Source organism: Pristiophorus japonicus, chromosome 5, assembly GCF_044704955.1.
Source record: "Pristiophorus japonicus isolate sPriJap1 chromosome 5, sPriJap1.hap1, whole genome shotgun sequence".
NCBI lineage: Eukaryota > Metazoa > Chordata > Chondrichthyes > Pristiophoridae > Pristiophorus > Pristiophorus japonicus.
Window position 1 is genome coordinate 158,892,612 of NC_091981.1, and position 20,618 is coordinate 158,913,229.

General features: G+C 44.1%; 1 protein-coding gene across 2 annotated transcripts in view; it reads right to left on the bottom strand.

Annotated features, from left to right (window-relative positions):
• glcci1a (glucocorticoid induced 1a) overlaps window positions 1-20,618 on the bottom strand; it is a 226,667-nt gene that overhangs the window by 79,476 nt on the left and 126,573 nt on the right. The gene's annotated exons all lie outside the window — the stretch shown is intronic.

Sequence of the window (20,618 nt, forward strand, 5' to 3'; positions counted from 1 at the left end):
TCACCCTTAGCATTCAAAGTTACATAGAAACCGTCGATGTCTTTGTCTTTCAATGTAGTTTTATTACCTGAATGAGGCTCTAAAGTAGACACACTGGGGGTGAAGGTGGCCTTCAGTAGCATAAAAATAGGCTGTAACATTGGCAGCCCATCTTACGTTCTTATTTTGTTGGGAGAACTGCTAATTTGCTCATTTGTTTTTCACTACTGCCAATGAGCAATTTTACCCCTCCTTCTACAATTTCACCTGAATTTACTGGGCAAACTTACAGCAGTGCTATACGGAGAATGAGACTGAATTTGGAGCTACATTTTTAGACCGTAGCTTTTTGCTAAAGTAAAGCCACAACATACTACACAGTTGATTGGTAGAGGATTTCTGTTACAAGGCAATAAAACCATGGTTTTAATCACTTTTGAATAAGACCTAGAAAGAAGTGTACTTGTTGAACCTCTCTTATCCGGCACCCTCGGGATCTGGGCTGTTCTGGATAAGGGATTTTGCTGGACAAGGGGAGGTCACGTTAAATTGGATGGTATAGGTACTGAGCAAGGGGATATTGGGGCTGGCTGGCTTGGGGCTTGGAGAGTGGCAAAGAGATCATTGGGGGGGGGGGGGGTGGATCGCGGGGTCAGGCCAGCGATTGTGGGAGTCGAGAGTGAGGAAGAACTTCAATTTGTTCATGTCAGAGCGGCCGGAAATGGTGCTGGACGAGGGAGATGCCGGGTAAGGGAGTCCCAGGTAAGGGAAGTTCAACCTATATTTGAAAATGGTGCATATTAAAAGATTTAAGCAAAGTTGAAACTAAAGTCCTTCAGGTACACAGAGTCTACAGCACAGACATCTTCAACTCTATTCCTATTCAACACTGACATCCCCAAGATGTCCTCTTAATCAAAGTCCTTTTTCTTTTTAAGAGTCCTACATTAAATCACAAGCTTAATAAAACAGCTGAAAAAAATGTTAATTAATTATATGATTACAGTTGCCAATTGGTTAGATAACAACCAGAATGCTTAAAATTAACAAAACCAAAATCAATCCTGTTATGTATTGAATAGAGTCTGACCAGATACCGTGAGCTCAAAGTAAGGTGTGACTGCAGTCCTTTATAACCGGTCTCCAGAGTGCCTCTCCAGCCTGTGAGGCCTCCTTATGTACAGGTGATCCCAATGGATTGTGGGATCCCTTGGGACTCCAGGGGATGATCCCTCTGGTGGTTAAACAGGTATTTACAGGTTTACATATATAACAAATCCAATCTCATTCATCACATCCTTCAATCTTGCCAAAGATCATCTGGTAGATAAACCAGTAACCTGGAGAATGTTGATTCCACCATGTACCTGGAGTGTAATTTAAATACCACAATGCCCTTCAAAGATGTTACCAGCAAAAACAGTATTTTTAAAAATGTATTCCAACTTGCCTTACACAGACAATAAGAGGCATACAATGAAGAACTTCTACATCACTTTGACTCTTGATAATCGAGTCCAGCAACAGTGTTGCAACATACAGCAAATATTACAAAACAAGAAATGAATTATCTAGAATGCATTCTACATTACATTTGTATCAGTCCAAGTGGTTTGGCTGGCCATCAATGCTACAGTTCCAGTTTAAATGCAGCCTGACTACAGTATCAGGGACCAGCTTGCCACCGGAAACAAGCTTAGCGAGATTGGCAGTTACTCACAACGATGCGGAAACCGGTAAAATATTTAGCCAAGTGCAGACCCACATCTCAACACTCATCAGCACATGCCAATAAACTGGCACAGCGCCAGCATTGATCACAATCAGAGGTAGCATACTGCTCAAGAAAAAAATAAAGCTTCTCAGAATAAAGGGCCGCCATTTAAAACTGAAATGAGGAGGAATTTCTTCTTCGAGGGTTGTAAATCTATGGAATTATCTGTCCCAGAGAGCTGTGGAGGCTGGGTCATTGAATATATTTAAGGTGGAGATAGACAGATTTTTGAGCGATAAGGGAATAAAGGGTTATGGGGAATGGACGGGAAAGTGGAGCTGAGTCCATGATCAGATCAGCCATGATCTTATTAAATGGCGGAGCAGGCTCGAGGGGCCAGGTGGTCTACTCCTGCTCCTATTTCTTATGATCTTATGTACGCCTCCTATATTCTTGAATTACAACTGAATTTGGAACTGTGCTTTTAAAAGCTGTTAAGGTCAAAATGAAATACAAACCTCAACTTTGTGAAGAGTACTTGTTGTTAATGGCCATGAGGAGATTATTAAAAGCAAAGCCACTAAAACATAGTAAACCACTTTGTAGTTAATTCTACTTTTATTACGAGGTGAATCATTTTTTTTTTAATTATTCGCTTATGGGATGTGGGCGTTGCTGGCAAGGCCAGCATTTATTGCCCATTCCTAATTGCCCTCGAGAAGGTGATGCTGAGCCGCCTTTTTGAACCGCTGCAGTCCGTGTAGTGAAGGCACTCCCACAATACGGTTAGTGAGGGAGTTCCAGGATTTTGACCCAGCGACAATGAAGGAATGGTGATATATTTCCAAGTCAGGATTGTGTGTGACTTGGAGGGGAACTTATAGGTGATGGTGTTCCCATGCACCTGCTGCCCTTGTCCTTATAGGTAGCAGAGCTCGCGGGTTTGGGTGATGCTGCCAAAGAAGCCTTGATGAGTTACTGCAGTGCATCTTGTAGATGGTGCACACTGCAGCCACGGTCCCTGGTGACGGAGGGAGTGAATGTTAAAGGTGGTGGATGGGGTGCCGATCAAGCGGGCTGCTTTGTCCTGGATGGTGTCGAGCTTCTTAAGTGTTGTTGGAGCTGCACTCATCCAGGCAAGTGGAGAGTATTGCATCACACTTCTGACTTGTACCTTGTAGATGGTGGAAAGTCTTGGGGAGTCAGGAGATGAGACACTCGCCGCAGAATACCCAGCCTCTGACCCGCTCTTGTAGCCACAGTATTTATGTGGCTGGTCCAGTTAAGTTTCTGTTCAATTGTGACCCCCAGGATGTTGATGGTGGGGGATTCAGCGATGGTAATGTTGTTGAATGTCAAGGGTGGTGGTTAAACTCTCGCTTGTTGGAAATAGTCATTACCTGGCACTTGTGCAGCATGAATGTTACTTGCCACTTATCAAAGCCTGAATGTTATCCAGGTCTTGCTGCATGTGAGCATTAATACAACAAACTCCTAAAGGATCCAGTGCACTTAGCCCAGAGAACATCAGTGCCAGTTATCAGACAATTTATGAAATTCCTGCTACAGAGTATAAGTTGTGATTCAAGCAGTTTCATCAAGATATTTGATCAGTTTTGTCCAATTTATTACGAAGTATGGAATGCCTGATGGTGGTGATAAATTGGACACAGCAATAGGAATTATACAACTGTGTTCAACTGGCACACTAATCATACAAGTAGTGCAACTTGCAAGTGCAGTTGTCAGGATTGTATTCCAGAGGAGATAGTTTCATCACTTTGGTCATAGTGCAGTTGCAACCAGTGCAAAGCAAACTTTTCATACTAAATATAAATCGTTTTAATGATTAGTAGAGAGCTGGCTGTGCCAACATAAACATTTAACCAACATCTGGATGTCTAAGAGCAAAGATCCTCATGTATACCCACCCCCCTTCTCTTCTCTTCCTTCCCCCCCCCCCCCTCCCACCCCCTACTCTTCCCCCCCCCCCCCTCCCACCTCCCTTCTCTTCTCTTCCTCCCCCCCCTCCCCCCTTCTCTTCGCACCCCCCCACCCCCCTCCTCTCCCACCCACCCCCCTTCTCTCCCACACCCTCCCCTTCTCTCCCACACCCTCCCCTTCTCTCCCACACCCCTCCCACCCCCCCGCCTCTCCCCCCTCCTTCTTCTCCCCACCCCCCCTTCTCCCCCACGCCCATTCTCCCCCCACTGTCAGAAACACAGACACTGATAGAGAGTGAGAGACACAGACAGACAGACAGACAGACAGACAGACAGACAGAGAGATAGAGACACTGACAGACACACTGGGGGGGCCGTCCCAGCACGCTGTTGGAGGACTCCCGGTGCTGCAGTCGGTAAATAGAAAATGTTTTATTTATTGATTTTTATTTAAAAATTTATTTTTTATTAATTTTTTTGATTGATTTATTGGTTGATTTATTGATGATGGCTCTTTATTTGTAAAACTGAAGTGTTTACTGTTTGTAAACTTCCCTTTAAACCCCCCCCCCCCCATTCCCTACGCCTAATTTGTAACCTACGCCTGTATTTCTAAAGTGTAGACAAGGTTTTTTTGAACGTACAAAAATCTTCACTTACTCCATTCTAATTTAGTTTGGAGTAAGTTTTCACTGCCTAAACTTTGAAAACAGGCGTAAGTGGCCGGACACACCCCCTTTTGAAAAAAAAATTCTGTTCCAAAGTGAAACTGTTCTAACTGACTAGAACTGGAGCAAACTAAATACCGAGAATTCAAATTTCTAAGATACTCCATTCTAAACCAGTTGCTCCAAAAAACTCAGGCCGAAACTTGGCCCCAATAAAACCATAAGTCAATTGAGTCTCCTACACTAGAAGTACTGTACCAATCACGGACAATGATGGGTAGTGCTTGTTGGAGGCATCATTTTTGACAACAGGAGGAAAGATTAATTTATAAGAAAGCTCAACACAGTACATTCAAGATGAAAATACTTTGTCAACTTAATCATAATCAGTTGCTTTACTTTTTACATTTATTATAGAGCGGCACTAAAGAAATTGTGGATCTGTAGAATGCATAATTAATCAAGCTTTCCTAACTTTTCAAACAAATTCAACCATCAAAATGATTACTCTTGATCTAAAGCAACTTGTTTTATAACCTTGTCAAACCCTGGTGATAATGCATTCTTTTCACCCACAAGCCAATTATCCATAATGGGAAAACTTGTCTCATTCTGTTGCAGAAAGCCTAAATCAATATTATGTACATTAGAGCATAGAAGTATTTGTGGGAATTAAAGTTAACTGGGATCGAGAGAGTCACAATGATGTGCACGAGGCTGAATTATCTTGTGTATATGTTTCTGACAGTTCTATCTGAACAATGATTCATTTGGTAGATTTGTTTCCTTCTCTTGTCAGCAGCTTGACCCAAAGATTTGGTTCTCTATCATTGAGTAGAGGGAGCTAGCTAACTTTCTACTAAGCTAGTGTTTCCCCTTTCAGTTTCTTTTCCCCTTTAAAATTTCCCACTCAAGTCTTTCTTAATCAGCTAATATTCAAACTCTGCTATTACTCTATTGTTTTCAGTCCATTTCTCACAGAAAGTAATAACATTTGACTTGTATTCTTACTTCACTTTATAAAAATAATTTGAGTTCCTCCCTCCTCCCCATGAAATGCAGGACAATTCCATGAAAACAGCAACAATGTATCTGATCGATGAAATAAAGAAGGACACGATTAATAAGTGTATTCAAAACAGTAAAAGGCATGTGCGGAGACTTATGTCTTTAGATGCTCTGATAATGACTCCACGAGGCAACGTATTGCACTTGAACTGTAGTGACCTTAGTCCATTTAATGTAACTCCAGAGTGAGGATCACACATGGCCTGCCTTTTATACTAGGCCTGGCACACCTGTACAGGTAACCTACAAGTCTCCTACTGCAGTGCCCTCTGGTGGCATACCTTCGTGACCATACGGCTGATGTACAAGTTTCCCATAGTAGTGCCCTCTGGTGGCACATCTTATGTAATAGTACAAGCAGTAAACATGTCTGGATACATGATAGACAAACTGTAAAATAAGTGAAAATTATAAAGAAAGCCTAATCATAAATAAACATGTTTCAAAGTAAGCACACAAAATGTAGATTTTTTTTTTAAATGGTAACCATCGACAATTGAGCTAAATATCAAAATATGGCAGGTCGTCAAAGTATCTGTTGTAAAATAGTGTAAAACCAGACTACCAACATTTAATGGCTGTTACATGGTTACCAGAACCCTCCTGCCCATAACAGTAAAAACATACTTCAGTGCATCGTTGTGATGGCCCATGTGTTCCTCCTTTAGTCTTTACCATGAAGTTGTTGTATATGGTAAAAAGGAATCAACCAGGTACCAGACATTCAAGCTTTAGCACTGCAACCCATGGCTGGGTATGCTACTGTGAATTGCAACCTCTGCTTTAAACAAATAGCTTATAAACTGATATATAGGAGAGCTAAAAAAAATCAATGATGGCAAGAGGTAGGGAGATTCAGAAGCTGGAAAAATACAAAGTGAACAACCCTGATTATGATGCACTTTGGAGAAAAGGAAATGAAGCCTGGAGTTGGATTTAGTTTAGAACTTAAATACATCTGGGTATCATAATGGCTATTTCACTATAACATTATTTTTTTCCATTTTGAACTCAACTTTAAGATGGCTGTCCTTCAATTCTTAACTGAGTAATGCTGAATTTTCTTCCCTCAGCACAGCTTTAATAGGTTTGGGGAATTAATTACCAGAAGTCATCACACCCTGAACCCAACAACCAGGAAGTTCAAGTGCATTGCTTAGACATGTACAGGCATGCTGTGTTCCTGTCAATTAATTGTACCGTTTAAAAAAAATCTAGTACAGCCTTGTACGAACAATATTAAATTGCCTTTTAGAATTCTGCAATTGTGTTGATATCCCAAGCTGACATTGACCTTAGCTTGAGATATCAAAAGCAAATAATTAACCTTACCTACAAAGAACGAACACAGCATGGTACATCTTTACATCCTGCACAATGAGTGTATTTCTGCCGTGATATTTAATGTGCTAGTTCTAATTTCGTTAGACCAGTTCTCAATACAAGGTTTCAATCATTTAGAAAAAAGCTGGAAAATTCCTCTCCGACCCCGTGAGACAATGTAACTAGTTCAGGGGATCTCATGGTCTTTGATTTATATATCACAGGATACCTACCTCTTGTATGAAGTGCGCTCTGCTCCAGCCAGAAACAGATCCAGCTCTCTCAAAGGAATACAGCCCAACATCCAACCGAGCCCTTACATAACTTACATTGGGCTCAGAACAGGCACGGAAGGGCACCTGCTCCAGGCAGGTGGTGGCCTACTTTACCTGCAAGTGTCGCAGCCCGATGATGTCATCAACACTACCATTTGAACTAAAAATGTTAGAAGTCTAGCATGGGGCCAAACCAACAGCAAGGCCTAGCAGGAGATGGAGGGAGTGCCCAGAAGCAGCCATGTTAAGTATAATAATTTTACTTTTCTGAGGAATCTTTGTGGACCAGGACAAGCAGGGTTGCAACCTATTGTCATAATTCAACTCCTTAAGCGTGTGATTATTCTGGGGTGAATCTGCGCTGTACTCCTTCCAAGGCCAAGATATCCTTCCTGAGGTGCAGTACTCAAAAATAAAGACATCATAGACACTCCCCTATCCACTATGATAGCGACCTCCTCAAAAAATTCAACTTGATTAGTCAGACATGATCCACCCATCACAAATCCATGCTGACTCTGAGCAGCTCATACTTGTTCAAGTGCTCAGTCACACGGTTGCTGATAAATTCCAGTTGCTTCCCCACAGCTCTGTAGTATCCTGGTTTCTCCCTCCCTTCTTAAATAATGGAGTGACATTTACAATTTTCCAATCCACAATTCCCAAATCTAGAGCATTTTGCAAGATGATGATGAACACATCTGCAATTTACTCATCTATTTCAGGTCCTGGAGATTTGTCTATCTTAAATAACATTATTGTTTCCATTAACATGTTCTTACGTTTTTTTTAGCTCCAATGAGTTCCTTCCCCCTTGACTTATTTTTAGGTTCCCTTAAACCTCTAGAATTTTGTCCTCTTCCTCTATTCTGAGAACGGATATCAAGTATTCATCTAACAAGTCTACATTTCCTTATTATCCATTATAGTATCATGGCATTTGTCTGTCATGGGCCCACGTTCGGTCTCTTAATATATTTATAAAACTTTTACTGTCAGCTTTGATATTCTTGCAAGTTATTTCAATTCCCTCACACTAGCTGAGGTCAGTAACCCTTCCCAGCCAGCATCCTCAGTAATGTCACCAGTCAGAACTGGTCACCTGAACAAATGTTTAAGAATTGTCGATTGGCTGCACGGAGAAGAGAACAGGAGGCCTGGTGTTTCTGGGCCTCGGAAGCAACAGCCACCTTAAAGGGGCAGGCACAAAGAAAGCCCCGTAAAAGAAAAAAATACTTTTGTGAATTTGAAGGGGTCTGGCACAGCAAATTTTAAACCAGGCAGCAGCTGGAGAATTCTTGATGAGGGACGAAATTCATTTTAGCCACCCAGAAGCTGTGGTTTGTATTTCTGTGGTCTGCCCATTTAGTTAATTGTGCTGTCCATTGCGAATATGTTCATGCTAATGTACCCTGGCTGGAATGGGAGTAGCACTCTCAGCATGACTCCATACCCTGCTGCAGTCTGCCTTGGCAGGAGTTGGTAAAAGGACAGCACCGTGATGACAAGTTGTGGGTGGAGGAGCATGGAAAACAAGATTGGGTTGAAAGAATGATGGTGCAGGAATAGCAGAAGATGCAGATTTGACTGAGACTTTTTTGTTCAAGGTGGGATGCTGCAGTTGTATGCTCAGTGGGGAGTGGAGGATTTTTGCCTTGTGATCGGGATATGGCTGATAGTGACCCAGGAGATGGCCAGATGAATTTCTTCAGCAGCTATCAAGAGGGCTTGGAACTGTTTCCCCTGCTTCCAAATAAGCCAAAATGCATAAAATGAGGCAGGGAGTGAGACAGTACTGAGTACGGCTTCTATCACTAAGTACACTAGACTAACACTATTCACCAAGTTCTGAAGCAGAAAAAAAATCACCTTATTCAAAAAAGCAAATACCAGCCAGTCACCAAGAACAAAAGCACGCACAAGGCAGCTTAGAAAACAGGAAAGCCAAGTTTTTATGGGGGACAATCTGTTCCAGATCTTCACTGGGCATTAATAGAGGAAATCCGTGCAGAGCCACTTGCATGTATTTTATTTACACTGCTGCAGCCTCTCAGGCAGTCAGGCAAAGACACCAGAAAAGCTAAAGGAAATTCAGGGCAACAGTATTCAAAAATAGGAGGAGGAAAATTATCAGTGCTCATTTTCTCCACAATAAATTTTTTTGGGGGGATGCTATTTAAAGCAGGGCTGTGGAAAATCTACCCTTTTAACTTTAATATACTCTTTGAAACCCCTCAATTTATACAGAACTGATGGAGCCCCCTCTTTAAAGGATAAAAGTGAAAAATGTTGCTGAAAAATGCACAATAGAACTACAAAACCCACCTGTACATATTTCTCTTAAGTTATTGAAGATGTCACAGAATAAATTATATTAAGATAAATACTATGTTATGATCTACCTGAAACATTAACCATGTACTACCCAAATGAGTGAAATTTGGTGTACACACCAAATACTATTTACAAGCTTCAACAATTTCAACAACTACTTGCATTTACATAGTTCCTTTAACATAGAAAGGCACCCCAAGGCTCTTCAGAGGTGGAAGGATTGAAGCCAAGGTACAGTGAAGGTAAAATCTGACTAATTATATTGCAACCGCTACGTAACTGTACTGAGGTAGTCTCATAAATATTACTGTTCAAGGAAATGGCCGGCAATCTGACTTCCGTTTAACCATAAGTATTACACAAAGGTGTATTGCAAAGGAGGAGAGGACATGGAACTTAGCGCACATAGCAACTGAAACTAACACCCACCTACCAAAGTGCACAAGGATAACATGCAATCTGTCAATTTAAAGCTATGGATGGCCTCAACAGTGAATACATAGAGTCACTACAAATATGCGAGCGCAGATCAGAGTGGTAAAAATAAAAACACATGCACAACACTCATGTCTTTCGCAAACAAAGGGGGAATTGCAACACTCTTCCCCCACCCCCTCCTCCACCTGGCAGAAACCAGACATCTGGGGCAGTTAAAATGGAGCAGGAGACTTACCCCCTGGCCTCCAACTGCGATTCCACCAATTGCAAGCGCCAAGGATATCCGCACAAAGCCAGCGGGTTCTTCTTTAAATTTGCAGATTGGGTCCCAACCCAACTGCCACTTTATCATTGATCTGAGCAGTGAAGCGCTGTGACTTTCCCAACAGGCTAAAGCTGGTAGGAGGATTAGCAGGAGAAAAGGCCCCTCCAAGTAAACTCATTTCTAGACAAAGCTTATATCTTTCCTTTGTGGGGCTAGGAAGAGTAGGAGTGCTTCTCCAGGCCCCACAAGGAAAATGTAGGCCTCTCCAACATAGATTGCCCCCTCACTCCACCAAATTGCTGACTTCTCTGGACCCCCTGTCTTTCCACTTACCATAGGACAGGCCAGTGGCCTATGAGATGCCTGATCTTTGCAACCACTTCTCAGTAACTTTCTGGCCTTTTGGGTCAGGTAGTCCATCAGTGGCACATTAAAGATGTCCGGCCATTAAAACTGGCTGGGCTTTCCCACTGCCATCCCTGGACCGGCTCACCAGGCTGCTTTCCCACTGCCATCCCTGGACCGGCTCACGAGGCTGCTTTCCCACTGCCATCCCTGGACCGGCTCACCAGGCTGCTTTCCCACTGCCATCCCTGGACCGGCTCACCAGGCTGCTTTCCCACTGCCATCCCTGGACCGGCTCACCAGGCTGCTTTCCCACTGCCATCCCTGGACCGGCTCACCAGGCTGCTTTCCCACCAACCCCCTTTAATCTAAGACAATTGTCCATAACCTGTCCAGAAATTCATGTGACTATAATCCTTAGACGCCCTCATTTATTTTTGACTGGTGGCAGAACAATTCTTTGCTGTTTAAGATTTAGCAACAGCATGGGAGCGACACCCTATTTTGAAGAGTAGACAGTGGATATCCTGCTGCAGTAAGTGCAGCTAAAGTGAAACTTCCTGCTCCCAGAGATACAATCATGTCCACGGGGCACAGACCTTGGTAGGAGATGGCTGGTGGGCTGAATGTGAGCTCCACTAATAAGAGGATGTGGAAACATTGTCCAAAGAATGACCTAATCAGGAGTGGCACGGTAGGGGACCTTACTCACTAGGCACTGCAGCAACGACACTAGCTAAAACTCTTCCTCCTATTCATGCATTCTGTTGTCCCCAAGTTCCCCACGGAGGCCCTTTTGACTGTACAGCACACTTCCAGCACCTCCCATGTCCATGATCACAGGAGCTGGCACAACAGAAGGCCCTGCCAACTCCTTCCACATTGCATATTACTGTCTTCGTAATACCTACAGATAGACTTTAGGGATGTAACTAGCCACTAATATCAACTATTCATTACGAGCCTGTTTTTGTAGTAGGTAGCACACATGAGGGAGAGGTCAAAGATGGAATGAGACACTGCCAAGCTACATTTTCTCTCCCTTTTTGGGGAGCAGGTTCTCAATATACAAGGAAGTGTACCGGCAGTGTCTGCTGCAGCTGGTCATACTGAACAAAGATGGAATTAAAAACCCTTGCAATTCACTTTATGGGCCACTGCAGGAACACATTGGGGCTGTATGGATGCCATCAATTAGACCCTGGACCTTTGGAAATCCAATTTTGATACCACTTCCTCGACATTTTAAATGTCTCTTTCAGATGGCTTCTTCCTGTAACCATCCATGCTGCCCCTGGAAACACGTGCATACCTTCACCCAGCATAATAGGTCATCAAAATGCTCTAGAAACAGGCACAAAGGAAACATTCCAAAGAGGAAAATGAGCCCCTTTATGTGTTGAGGTGGTGCTGTTTTTTTTAAATAACAAAATTAAAAAATAGCAAAATTGAATTTCAACACTGGCTTATATACAAAAGCATTATAAAATGCACTGGGTAAAATTTTAGCTCACTGCATGATGAACTTCCAAAGTAGAGCTACACCATGCAAATAAAGCAACAAATTTGAATCCATTCCAAATTCTGACATCTCCATGCGTTCTATACGTTGTGGGAATTACAAGATGAGATCACTTTAATAACAGACATTATAAAGTCAATAAGCAGTTGGGATGTGTTTATAAACCAGCGACACTTAATAAATTAGGATGACATCATACAAGAGCAAAGCTCAAGAGACGAAAATAATCTGAACCCCAAGTGTGTTATTGCCGAGAATAAACTCCCACACAAGTCAGAACAGATAGTTTGTTATCGCTAACTTATCAGAGCTTTCCCATTGGGAGCTTGAACAGAATCATATCTTCCATCTTCATCACTAATCAGCATGATTAGAGTCACTGAGGGTTTATTCTATGCAATTCTGCAGCACATTAAAAAGGGAGGCCATGCATTTTGCAGCATTAAAACATTAATCCATGAGTACAATGAGAATCAGAGCTTTATTTGAGAGTTTCCATTTGTCGATGACTTAACATTAATTTTCTATGAACAACTATACAGACTCTTTGCATCTATACACAGCCTTGGGAGAGGTCTCCCGTCTGCCCTCAGTGAAGAAGCATGATGCAAGATGTATGATCCAGCAAAGAAATAGAGACAAAGCAATGTTGGCATCAAATATAAGACTTTGTTCTTTAAGATACAACTTTATGTTTGCAGTTTTTTTTTTAAATCATCTCTTATACACACATGCAATCCTCTTCACCCCTCACCATGATTTTCTCAAGATTTCTCAAAAACGTAACTGGAGTGAGAAGTTCTATAGGTCAAACAAGGCATTCCTCCCAAAATACGAACATACAAAAGTGAGGGGCAGGAAAATACCGGCTGACCCAGATGCATGGTGCCTGGAATATCATGATTAAACACTTCATATACACCTGCAGCTATGTAATCTCTAGGGCCCTTTTACTACATTAAAGGTGCTATATAAATACAATTTGTTGTTGAGCACTTGGAAAAGAAAAACAGGGCCAATAGAGCTCATCTTGTAAAATTCCTCATCGACCTCCTCAGGTGATCAAAATTAGTCTAGGAGATCACATTGACCATACGTACATTAACTGTTAATCCACTTACATGATGCCATCTGTGCCCCAGCCAACTTCCTCTTGAAGGCAAGCCGAGAGTCAGCACACACCACACAAGCCAGCAACGCATTGCAGCGGCTCACTACTCTCTGGGAAAAGAAGAATCGCTTAATATCTAGCCTATTCGTACTTTTAAATACATGTCCCCTGATCCTCCCGAATCTGTCAAACTGAAATAATCTATCAATAGGCACACAATTCAGCCCTTTCATTATTTTATATACTCCATCAGGTCCCCTTTAAGTCTACACTGCTCTGAAGTAAATAGACTCAACTCTTTAAGCTTACCCAATACTGATGGTTCTTTAAGCTAATAAACATTCTCGTAGGCACAATGACATCTAGATCCTTTTGTCTCTTAAACAGCTTTCAGTATCCTTCCCTGTAAATGATAAGTATACGCTGTGTTGGTCCTACCTACATGCGTGACACTGTATTTCTCTTGGTTAAATGCCATTTGGCATTATTTGGCTCATTCCCTAGCAAATCTAAATCTTTTAGCACAAGATTTTACTTCTCTACTGTTTTACCCCTTGCATCAATTTTATCATCTGCAAACTTACTGACCGTATCCCCAAGCACCACTGTCCAGGTAATTAATCAAACTCGTGAACAGTAGTGGGCCCAATGGAGGACATCACTAGCAACATGCCTCCAAGCTGATCCACAATTGTTGACTAAAACTTTTTGGCTGCTGAATTGGAGATAATTCCTAATCCAGCACATTTCTCACTGATACTACAAGATTCTATCTTGTGACGTAATCTTGTGTGGTACCTTATCAAATATTTACAAAAAGTCTAAGTAGACTGTCAACTCGATTATTTTCATCCACTAACCTAGGTCTTGCTGCAGTTGTACAGGGGGCTTTGGTGAGACCACATCTTGAGTATTGTGTGCAGTTTTGGTCTCCTAATCTGAGGAAGGACATTCTTGCTATTGAGGGAATGCAGCAAAGGTTCACCAGACTGATTCCCGAGATGGCAGGACTGACATATGAAGAAAGACTGGATTGACTAGGCTTATATTCACTGGAATTTAGAAGAATGAGAGGGGATCTTATAGAAACATATAAAATTCTGACGGGATTGGACAGGTTAGATGCAGGAAGAATGTTCCCAATGTTGGGGAAATCCAAAACCAGGGGTCACAGTCTAAGGATAAGGGGTAAGCCATCTAGGACCGAGATGAGGAGAAACTTTTTCACCCAGAGAATTGTGAACCTATGGAATTCTCTACTTTTGTGTATCTGTAAAGCATGCACTCCCATGTTCCGCCACCAGGGAGCTCATTCCTGAAGTCCCAAGGGATCCCAGCATCCCTTGGGAGCACTGTATATAAGCTGGCCCCTAAGGCCTGATCCTCACTCTGGAGTGTCTTATTAAAGACTGAAGTCACTGTTACTTTAACTTGTGTGTGCAGCCTCATGTGTGTGTTAGGAACACAATAACTGGTGACGAGAATGCGAATCCAACGCAAAGATGCAGCAAACTGTGGGCATCCTGGAGAAGTTCTCGGAGGGTGTGGACTGGGAAGCCTATGTCGAACGGCTAGACCAGTACTTTTTGTAGCCAACGAGCTGGACGGAGAAGGAAGCGCTGCAAAAAGGAGAGCGGTCCTCCTCACAGTCTGCGGGGCATCGACCTACAGCCTCATGAAGAATCTTCTGGCTCCAGTGAAACCCACAGATAAGTCATATGAGGAGCTGTGTACACTGGTTTGGGAGCATCTTGACCCGAGGGAGAGCGTGCTGATGGCGAGGTATCGGTTCTACATGAGCCAGCGATCTGAAGGTCAGGAAGTGGCGAGCTACGTCGCCGAGCTAAGGCGACTTGCAGGACAATGTGAGTTTGATGGCTACCTGGAGCAAATGCTCAGAGACTTTTTTGTACTGTTCATTGGCCACGAGACCATCCTACGAAAACTTTTGACTGTAGAGACACCGACCCTCAGTAAGGCCATTGCGATAGCACAGGCGTTTATGTCCACCAATGATAACACCAAACAAATCGCTCAGCACACAAGTGCTAGCAATGTTCATAAATTAACTAGAATTGTGTTTGCGAACAGAAATGTACAGGGCAGAACCCACGAGTCTGCAACTGCCAGCAGGCCTCAGGTGACCCAGATGACTCAAGAGTCCGCAACAAAGGATGAATACAAGGCAATTCACACCTTGTTGGCGTTGTGGAGACTTCCATTCAGCCTATTCATGTAGCTTCAAAGGGTATGTTTGCAAGAGCTGTGGAACAATGGGGCACCTCCAACGAGTTTGGAGCTGCAAGCTCTGCAAAACCTGCTAAACACCACGTGGCGGAGGAAGATCGGTCCATGGTGGATCAAAGCAGTTTTGAGCCTCAGAGAGGAGGTAGATGCTGAAGTACACAGGGTGCACACATTTTCGATGAAATGTCCACCTATAATGCTAAATGTAAAATTGAATGGCTTACTCGTAACCATGGAACTGGACACTGGCGCTAGCCAATCCATCATGAGTAAAAAGATGTTTGCGAGACTGTGGTGTAACAAGGCACTCAGACCAGCCCCGAGATCCAGCCACACGAAACTGAGAATGTACACCAAAGAGCTGATCACTGTCCTGGGCAGTGCCATGGTCAAGGTCACCTACGAAGGCATGGTGCACGAACTGCCACTCTGGATTGTCCCAGGCGATGGCCCCACACTGCTTGGAAGGAGCTGGCTGGATAAAATCCGCTGGAACTGGGATGACATCCGAGCGCTATCACGTCGACAAGGCCTCATGTACCCAGGTTCTTCACAAATTTCCTTCCCATTTTGAGCCAGGCATTGGAAACTTTTCCGGGCGAAGGTGTGGATCCACTTGGTCCCATAGGCACGACCCATTCACCACAAGACGCAAGCAGTTCCTCACATGATGAGGGAGAGTGTGGAAATGGAGCTGGACAGGCTGCAACGTGAGGGCATCATCTCCCCAGTGGAATTCAGCGAGTGGGCCAGCCCGATTGTTCCAGCACTCAAAAGTGATGGCATGATCAGGATTTGCGGCGATTATAAAGTAACTATTAATCGTTTCTCGCTACAGGACCAATACCCGCTACCTAAGGCAGACGACCTATTTGCGACGCTGGCTAAACGTTCACCAAGCTCAACCTGACTTCGGCCGACATGACACAGGAGCTGGAGGAGTCTTCAAAGGGCCTCACCTGCATCAACACGCACAAGGGACTGTTCATCTACAACAGATGCCCGTTTGGAATTCGGTCGGCTGCAGCGATCTTCCAGAGAAACATGGAGAGCCTACTCAAGTTGGTACCACGCACGGTGGTCTTTCAGGACGACATATTGGTCATGGGTCGGGACACCACCGAGCACCTACAAAACCTGGAGGAGGTCCTCCAGCGACTGGATCGCGTAGGGCTGTGGCTGAAGAGGTCGAAATGCGTCTTCATGGCAGGGGAGTTTTTGGGGAGAAAGATCGCGGCGGACGGCATTCGGCCCACAGACGCCAAGACAGAGCCCATCAGGAACGCCCCCAGGCCACCGAACGTCATGGAACTGCGGTCGTTCCTGGGACTCCTCAACTATTTTGGTAACTTCCTACCGGGGTTAAGCACCCTTTTAGAGCCCCTACATGTGTTATTGCGCAAAGGTGAGAACTGGGTATGGAGAAAAAAACAAGTAATTGCTTTAGAGAAAGCCAGAAACATTTTATGCTCCAACAAGCTGCTTGTATTGTATAACCCGTGTAAACGACTTGTGCTAGCATGTGACACGTTATCGTACGGAGTCGGGTGTGTATTACAACAAGCTAACGTTGCAGGGAAGTTGCAACCTGTCACCTATGCTTCCAGAAGCTTGTATAAGGCAGAGAGGGCCTACAGCATGATTGAGAAAGAGGCATTAGCGTGTGTGTTCGGGTAAAGAAAATGCATCAGTATCCGTTTGGGCTCAAATTTGAGCTGGAAACTGATCACAAGCCCCTTATAGCCCTGTTCGCTGAAAACAAGGGGATAAATACTAATGCCTCAGCCCGCATACAAAGGTGGGCACTCGCGCTATCAACGTATAACTATACCATCTGCTACAGGCCAGGCACAGAGAACTGTGCGGATGCTCTCAGTCGGTTACAATTGCTCACCACGGGGGTGGAAATGGCGCAGCCTGCAAACTTGTTGATGGTGGCGCAGCCCGCAGACTTGCTGATGGTCATGGAAGCGTTTGAAAATGATAAATCACCTGTCACGGCCCATCAGATTAGGACTTGGACCAGCCAAGATCCTCTGCTGTCCCTAGTAAAAAACTGTGTACTGCATAGGAGCTGGGCCAGCATCCCCGTTGAAATGCAAGAGCCAATCAAGCCGTTCCAGCGGCGAAAGGACGAGCTGTCCTTTCAGGCAGACTGCTTGTTCTGGAGTAACCGCGTAATGCAACCAAAAAAGGGCAGGGAGACGTTCATCTCGGATCTCCACAGCACACACCCGGGAAAGTAATGATGAAAGCGATAGCCAGGTCCCACGTGTGGTGGCCCGGCATCGACTCGGACTTAAGAGTCCTGTGTACGGCAATGCAGCGTGTGTGCTCAGTTGAGCAACACGCCCAGAGAGACACCACTAAGTTTGTGGTCCTGGCCCTCCAGACCATGGTCGAGGATCCATGTTGACTATGTGGGCCCGTTTCTCGGTAAAATGTTCCTGGTGGTGGTGGATGCTTTTTCAAAATGGATTGAATGTAAAATAATGTCGGGAAGCACCGCCACCACCACCATTGAAAGCCCGAGGGCCATGTTTGCCACCCACAGCCTGCCTGACAAATTGGTCAGTGGGAACAGGCCATGTTTCACCAGTGCTGAATTTAAAGAATTCATGACCCGCAATGGAATCAAACATGTCACCTCGGCCCCGTTTAAACCAGCCTCCAAAGGGCAGGGAGAGCAGGCTGTACAAACCATCGAACAGAGCCTTAAACGAGTCAAAGGCGGCTCACTCCAAACCTGCCTGTCCCGAGTACTGCTCAGCTACCGCACGAGACCCCACTCGCTCACAGGGTGCCCCCAGCTGAGCTACTCATGAAAAAGACACTTAAAACCAGACTCTCGCTGGTTCACCCCAACCTGCATGATCAGGTAGAGAGCAGGCGGCAGCAACAAAATGTAAACGATGGTCGCACCACTGTGTCACGGGAAATTGATCTGAATGACCCTGTGTATGTGCTAAACTATGGACATGGTCCCAAGTGGATCGCGGGCACGGTGATAGCTAAAGAAGGGAGTAGGGTGTTTGTAGTCAAACTAGACAATGGACAACTTTGCAGAAAGCACCTGGACCAAACGAGGCTGCGGTTCACAGACTGCCCTGAACAACACACAGCAGACACCACCTTTTTCGAGCCCACAACAGACACCCAAAGGATCAATGACACCACCCCGGACCAGGAAATCGAACCAATCACGCCCAACAAGGCCAGGCTCACCGAGCAGGGCAACAACACGCCAGCCCAGCGAGGGCACAGCCAACACACCAGAACAGACATTTGTACTGAAGCGGTGCACCAGGGAAAGAAAGGCTCCTGACTGCCTCACCTTGTAAATAGTTTTCACTTCGACTTTTTGGGGGGGGGGGGCGGTGGGGTGTGATGTTGTGTATCTGTAAAGCATGCACTCCCATGTTCCGCCACCAGGGAGCTCATCCCTTTAAGTCCCACGGGATCCCAGCATCACTTGGGAGCATTGTATATAAGCCGGCCCCTAAGGCCTGTTCGTCACTCTGGAGTGTCTTATTAAAGACTGAGGTCGCTGCTACTTTAACCTCCCTGTGTGCAGCCTCATCTGTGTTAGGAACACAATATCTACCACAGAAAGTTGTTGAGTCCAGTTTGTTGGATATATTCAAAGGGAGTTAGCTGTGGCCCCTATGGCTAAAGGGATCAGGGGGTATGGAGAGAAGGCAGGTGTGGGGTACTGAAGTTGCATGATCAGCCATGATCATATGGAATGGTGGTGCAGGCTCGAAGGGTCGAATGGCCTGCTCCTGCACCTATTTTCTATGTTTCCAAGTTACTCAATTAAGTTTACAAGGCAATCTTTTCCGGAAGCCGTGTTGAGCATCTCTATTGGCACTTTCTCTTTCCCAGTGATCATAAAGGGCATCTCTTCGGATGCCTTCAAGTATCGTCCCAATGATGGGTGTTGCTCGGCTGATGGGCCTGTAGTTATTTGCCTCGGATTTGTCTTTTTTTTTTAAAAAAAAAAAGATCAGAACAACACAAACTACCTTCCAATAAAAAGGGAAAAATCCCTGACTATATTGAGCCATTGAAGATGCCAAAAGTTCTGAAGTGTCCTCTTGATCCATTAATATAACCCAACAAAACTCCATTATCTCAATCTCTCATGACAATCATTCCATCTTCACTAGCACCATGTTCCTTAAAAATATTACATTGTTTCTATCCTTCGTTATCCTCATCATCTTCAATGCCACTATTAACCAGGTATTGGGCCAAAAATTGTGGTCGGCAACATACCTCCGAAGTATCCACCAACCTGCGCAAAGAATACGCATCTACCTGATAGCAGCCCTCCTGCGTAAGCTTGCTCACTGACGCTGCGAGCAGGAGGGCAGTGTAATGGCCCACGATCCCAGGGACGCAGCTTGTGCGGGAACATACCTGGGATTACATGGGCCTGGTCCGCCAATCAGAAAACATTTAAATTACTACATTACTACAGCCTTTAAAATACATAGATTTAGCGCTTATCGTGGGAATCCAATTCATTACTCAATTTCCACTTGTAAACAAATACTGTGCACTGTGTAGAAAGTAATGAAATTTAAACGTTATTTTAAAATAACCTGCAGCTTTAACATACACTAGGGTTGCTTCTCATTAAAGCTTTTAATGTTCCTGGATGTCATTTAATTTTTTTAAGTATTTTTTTCATTGTGTATACCCTTACACTGTGGAAACAGGCCCTGTGCCCATTTCCACCAGCCGTGAAATTTCCGTACGTAATTGCTAGATAGTTAGTAGGCAAACAGCCCAACTCTGCACCAGCAATTAGGTTTTCGGTGGCAGAGTGGATCGTCAGCCACTGCGTATGTTGACAGACTGCAAGTTTGTGATTTAATGCAGGTACAGCAGAGGACGCTCATACCCACTGCAATATCCAGGCAATTGATTCAGCCCCTCCACCAGACAACAAACCAGAAAAATTAGCCAGGGTTCCCACTGCATTTGGGCACTTGGTGAGAATAGGTTTGGACTCAACTGGAATGCCCCCAAAGTCAAATATCCTGGCCACATTGTTTGTCCAAACTCTCATACAAACTAATTGATTTTACAGAGCAACTAATTAAGAATGCTAAGTAAACAAAAACTGACCAACTAAATATCACAGGAAACCAACTACGGAACAGATTGCAATTTTCATGGTGTTTACAGTTTCATAGAAATGAGTGTCCAGAACATGAGAAGAACTGTGATCAACAGCAATGGGTCAAGAAACTGACAGATATACAACTATAGCATTTTGGGACCACTTCAGGATCAATGGAAAACTTTAAAAAATGTATTTAAAAAAAATTAAACCGAGAAGATTCACAATACGCTATTAATTTTATGCTGTTTTTGA